Genomic DNA, 6,121 nt, shown 5'->3' on the forward strand with positions numbered 1-6,121 from the left:
TATATTTCCGTTTTGGGGTTTCCATGGCCAAAAATGAAGTATCGCGAAAGAAGACCAAAAATGTAGAAATGAAGACCAATTTAAAGAAGTCCTAACCCAAAAATGACATTAATATACTTTTTTCTATTTTATAATAAGCGGAACACCATTACAAGCTTTTAAGTATTTTTCCATTACATTCATTTCGTTTTTTTTTTTAAATTTTATTTTAATTAATTAATTTTTTTTTAATTAAGTATCGCGAAATGAAGACCAAAATGGTAGAAATGAGGACCAAGGAAGACCTGGTACATATACTGCCTGTAAATAAGCGTTTTGATGGTGTGTGTTTTATTATTATTATTAAATATTATTTATAATGCATTTAATGCTAAAAATATAATTATACGATATCCTCGAGACGATGTAGGCAGATGAAAATGAAGAAATGCTAGAAATAAAGACAGAGGAAATTACCTGTTAGTTTTATAAATAGAGTATAACTGTATTATTATTTTTTTCAGGTTTAAAAACTGAAAACATTATATTGCTGAATAGTATATATAGATGTTCACGCTGTAAAATAGATATATATCACTTTGAGTCTACCGCCAGAATACACAACAATATATGTACATGTACTTCGAAGACCATTTTTTGTACTCAACTACATTTTTAAGTTATTTGTACAACATTTATTTCGTCATTTATATCATCCTACCCAGATCAGGGTTTTGAGTCCACCTTCGCTCCCTCAAATTCTGGGAGGATGTATTTGTATATGTCTGTCAGTTTTCTGTATAGTTTAATGAATTTTAAATAACTTGAATTAAAAGCATGAATATTATAAATAATGAAGATTAAATATGCCCCAAAAATGTGTCCGAAGGAGTCCTGGAATTTGTACTATTAAAATGTAATTATTATTATTATTTTTTAATATATTACTATTTTTTTTTATTAAAGGTGAATAACTTTTTACCAAATTTCTTTTTAATTTCTTCTTTTTTTCAGCATGTTATTGCTATGTTTATATAAATCCTTTATTTCAGTGAGTGTACATTTTGTTCAAAGAGTAATCAAGGGAACCACGGTTATAGCGGTAATCAAAAGAATGTAATCCAGGGACAAAGACCGGACATGGAAAACAGATATACACAACAAAGAACATAAAGAAACATACATACAAAGTAACAAAAGCAAATGAGCAATCGGACTCGACTAAAAACTGGGAGCGTGGACCAGGTGCACCGGTAGGGTAAAACGTCCTCTACTTTTCTAGAAACACCCGCCGAGTTGCTCATAAAAAGTGAAGTCTGGGGTAGATGAAAGAGGAAAGGAAAACTACGACACGTTGAGACGTTACGCGCGTTGTTCGTTTGTGTTTGTTTTTGTTTTTTTTTGTTGTTGTTTGTTGGGGTCTAACGCCCGAACAGCAATATTTCAGCTATATTCAGCTGTTCGTTTGTGTTTGTTTTTTTTTGTTGTTGTTTGTTGGGGTTTAACGCCCGAACAGCAATATTTCAGCTATATTCAGCTGTTCGTTTGTGTTTGTTTTTGTTTTTGTTGGTTGCTATTTGTTGGGGTTTAACACCCGAACAGCAATATTTCAGCTATATTCAGGCGATGAACATGAAGTGGATGATAAAATGAACATGAAATGATGAAATGAAAAATGGGATGGGACACAAGGATAATGGGGTCGACAAATTTTGATTGCCACTGGAAATAGGGAGAGGTGGGTAGGGTCGGGCGATTTAGCATCCTGTGGCGGAGCCCTATGGTTCCGACTCCGGGAGAATACCACAGTAGGGTTCTTTAACGTGCGAGGAACGTGGCATCTTCCCAACACGGTGCACCACTATGGTTTGCGGTCCAGTTTTTCGTATTATAGCCTGACAACCCCTGCATGTAACACACCAGGGGTACCCCATACCACCACCTGGGGCACACAACCCAGTTGCTCTGTGGGCAGAGCGCCCTAGCTCCCGGCTAAGGTTCTGAGCACTTTTTAGTCGCCTTTTACGACAAGCTTAGCGCTGCTGCAGGCCTATTCTTTTGACACCCGGACCTGCACGGGTCGCGCGCTGTTCGTACCTACAATGGTAACACAACGTTACGACGTTTTGGGGAAAAATCAGAGGAAATGTGGACGCTATTTTTCTTAGATAACAAGTTGTCTGGTAAATAACCACGAAAAAAATCAACTTTCTGTAACTAATGACCAACTGCACCGTGCAATCTAGAATAGCTTTGAAGAACTCGGTCTGATGTTTATAATGTATTGTAAATAATAAATTGCTTTTAGAAATAAATAAACAAGAAAGCAGTACTATTATTTGTAATCCTCTTGAAATAAATAAAACATTAAACGCTATTGTTATTGTAAGTGCGTTTTTTGTATTTGTGACACATTCCCATGTCCCTTCTTTTTTCTAAAGACACGTTTAAAATATTCGTGTCGGTGCCTCGTTTACTTCATTTTGGTTGTAACATTTTTAATTTGTTTGATACTCTCCTGTTGAAAGTTTTCATGGTTGATGTGCTGTGTATTTATAACTTTCCACATTTCCTTTCTTTCTAATGATATTTCTTCACCAAACCTGCGTATTAATGTTATCACTAAAAAAACTGTGCTGGTAAAAATAAAAAAAATTTTATTGGCCTAGATACGACAGCGATACATGCGAATATGTTTTTTTTTTTTTTTTTTTTTTATCAAAAACGTTCAGCAACATACATGTATATTTAATTTAATGGTTAATGTAGATGTGTGTCTTCTGCAATAAGAATGACATTTTCGAAACCGCACTGGTGATTTTATTTTCTTAAAAAATACGACAATTTCGCATTTTTATTGTTGTTTTGAATAAAATTCTAACTTGATAATGCGAATTGTAGCTGTTAACTGTAAACTCATAGGGAAAAATCGCCAACCACACTAACGGTACGTCGCTTTTACCGTTATTGAAAACGTGACTTTTATGGCGTTGTGACAATTTGTAATATTTGTAAAATATGCTCTTGTAAGAGTAATAAGATCAGAAATTAAAAGTCTAGGACTTAATGAAAAGCTGAGAAAAATATCATTGAGAAAACACTTTTTGTTGGAAAACAGAATGTACCAATAATATAAAAATAAGCCGTGAACTTTGCATAAATTGTCGTAATGCGAAAAAAGAGCATGTGTGACATTTTGTGAGACTCAATAAAAGTTGCCGTATTTCGTAAAACTCTGTTTTTCTTTTAAAATTTGTTAAAATTTGTTAAAATTTATTATTTCGAGTAAAATAATATTATTAAAGCTGCATTAGCTGCCAAATTTGTTCAGTTTTGATTCTCCTGAATTTTGCTGATTCAATGAAATATGTCTGTAGTAATGCAATTGAAGCAATAAATGTCGATAATAGATTATACCTACAGAATATTGTGAAAACAACGGTTTTTTAATTAGAGAAGATCGATAGCTCTGATCTAAGTATTTTTCGACATTACTTCCGAAGTTGGCCGACAGGCCATCCACCTGGGTTAAAAATACTTTAAACTCGGTTAAAAATAAAAATAACGGATACACATTTTAGGTAAGCACGTGTCTTGTTTTCATATCATGTCATCTATTTCTTGATTAGTTTTCAAATAAATAATGACCATATTTGTGCCACATTGTATCACAATACGTAAATTTCAAAAGGATCCTTCGGTTATACTCGAACTTTTTTTCTTTTACGGCTCGAGTCCGTCGGTCTTCATTGCCGTTGAATAACCAATGTCGCTTTGCAATCGGATTTGTTAGTAAAGAAGCGACCCTTACAGCACATGCGCGGATTAAGGTCACAAGAAGTGACATGCATACAAATTTAACTAGGTCGATTTTCTGTCTAGCTAGACAGTAAATATATAGACACCTATTTCATGTATTTAATGCATTTTGTATGTGGATATCAAATGAAATGATACAGGAAAAAGTACAATTTAGTAGTAATAACAATACAAGGTTAAGGCATATTTCAAAAGAAACAAAAATTTACGAAAATGACAGCTAATACAGCTTTACTTAATGTAGTCCGAATTTCCTCTGATCCTGCAACACTCCTCTTTTTTATTTGGATATTGATATGTCGGTTGGGGTCCCCAACCCGACATATCAATTTCCTCTGACCCTGCAAGCCTCCTCTTTTTTATTTGGATATTGATATGTCGGGTTGGGGTTCCAATATCAATATCAATATCCAGATAAAAAAGAGGAGGGTTGTAGGGTCAGAGGAAATTCGGCCTGACTACTTTAGATATAAAAAGAATGTACCTCTGTCCATATTTGATACTCCTTTTCTTTGTTTGAATTGGCGTACTAGTCCTGTTGTGTTCTGTGGGACAGTTTTGTTCGTGGTCTTTCAGAACAACTGCTGGGGAATGAGGTTAAAATAAAACAACGTGCAAATTCGTGGAAATTTGCCAATTAAAAAAAATTCTTTGTCATTTTGAAGTTATTCATGCGACTAAAAATGTTACCTGGGACAACTGAAAAATTACAGACTTAAACATATTTAGGAATGCATATATATGACTACGGCACTTTATTCTGATATTTATCCAGCTAAATATATTGCTACACCCGTATTCTTTAAGAATAATTCATAATTCGATAGATAACTTCATGTTAATTCGTTTTATCGCATTTTAAATGGTCGATTACGCCGCTATTTAGAAACAAATACGAACTGCGCGCGTTAAGACTGAACAAATCAGTTTTCATTGCGCAGATGGATACACCGTAACGATCCACGAATTCATGACGACGACCATAAAACGTTTTTAGTGATGACTTCACTCTTGTAGCAACATAACCTTGCTCCAGAAGCCTATTTGTTAGAAGTCTAGTGCGATACAAAAAGTCTGCGTAGCCTCGGCAAGCTCTGGCATGACGTAAAAGTTGTGATATGAACACTCCATACGCAGGTGCTGAAGGGATGTTGCCACAGATGAAAGGAAAGTTGACAATTTTGAATCAAAAGTCATCACGTTTGTCGTAAAGTTTGGTGAATAGTTTTCCTATCGATTTCTAAGTGTAGGTCAAGATATGAGGCTGACTTCATAGTGTCTATAGTATCCTTTATCTCAAGTTCTTTTGGGTAGATGCGATGTATCAAATCCCCAAAATTAGGATTGTTTAAAGACAATACGTCATGTTTATAGCGGAAACTGAGATTAAAGGATCTAGCTAACTGATATTCTTTTCTTTCGGATCAGATCAGCTATAAAGTCAGCCCCATAAGAGTGAAGGAATAGGTCAGCAAGTAGAGGAGCACAATTTGTTCTCACTGGAATGCCGACCGTTTGTTCAAAAACGCGTCCACCACACTGGACAAATATACTGTCGATTAAAAATTCCAGCATTTTGTAAACATCTTCTGTATATTTGGAAAATGATTTGGAATTATTTCTTACAAAGTATGAGGAATCTCTACCAAGAACTATATATTTGTATCTAGGTGTACCATCTTTTTTTTGAAAAACAACGATGTATAATATTTTTAAGTCGGAATTTTAACTGAGTATGTGGAGTAGAAGTATACAATGTTGAAAAATCATAGGTTTTAATGCTATTATATTCTGATAATAGTCTTGAACTGATTGTCTGCAAAAGAATTTTCGAATTTTTCAGGATCCACATTGAATACCACTACGGGAGTAACAAGTGTCGTGGTAGGACTGTAGTCCCTCTTTGACAGCTGTGAGTATAGAAGTTAAAAAAATTGAAAGAGGTTTGTTGTACATTTTGCAGATCCAGCTATGTATTGTTGTTTGTATGGATTCTTGTGGAGTTAAGGAATCCAGTACATAAACAAGAGATCACGATCATCGTCTTAGGTAAAGAGACTGAAAAAGGATAGCACAGATTTATGGTTTCCCCGTTATCTCTTCGTTGGAAATTGTGGTAGCAGTATAGGTCTTATTACTGTTATTATTTTCTACGTCTGGCTCTGATAATAAACATTGGATGTAATACGTTTTGCAGGTAAAAACAATGTTGTTTTGGGTTTTGTCTGCTGGTACGATAACATATTTTGTATGTATAGTAAACAATTTCTACGTATAACATTTTAAACAACATATATTGAAAGCGAATTTTAGGTTTGGATCT

The sequence above is a fragment of the Perna viridis genome, chromosome 2, assembly GCF_037379345.1.
Source record: "Perna viridis isolate PV_CMFRI_1.1 ecotype Kerala chromosome 2, ASM3737934v1, whole genome shotgun sequence".
NCBI lineage: Eukaryota > Metazoa > Mollusca > Bivalvia > Mytilida > Mytilidae > Perna > Perna viridis.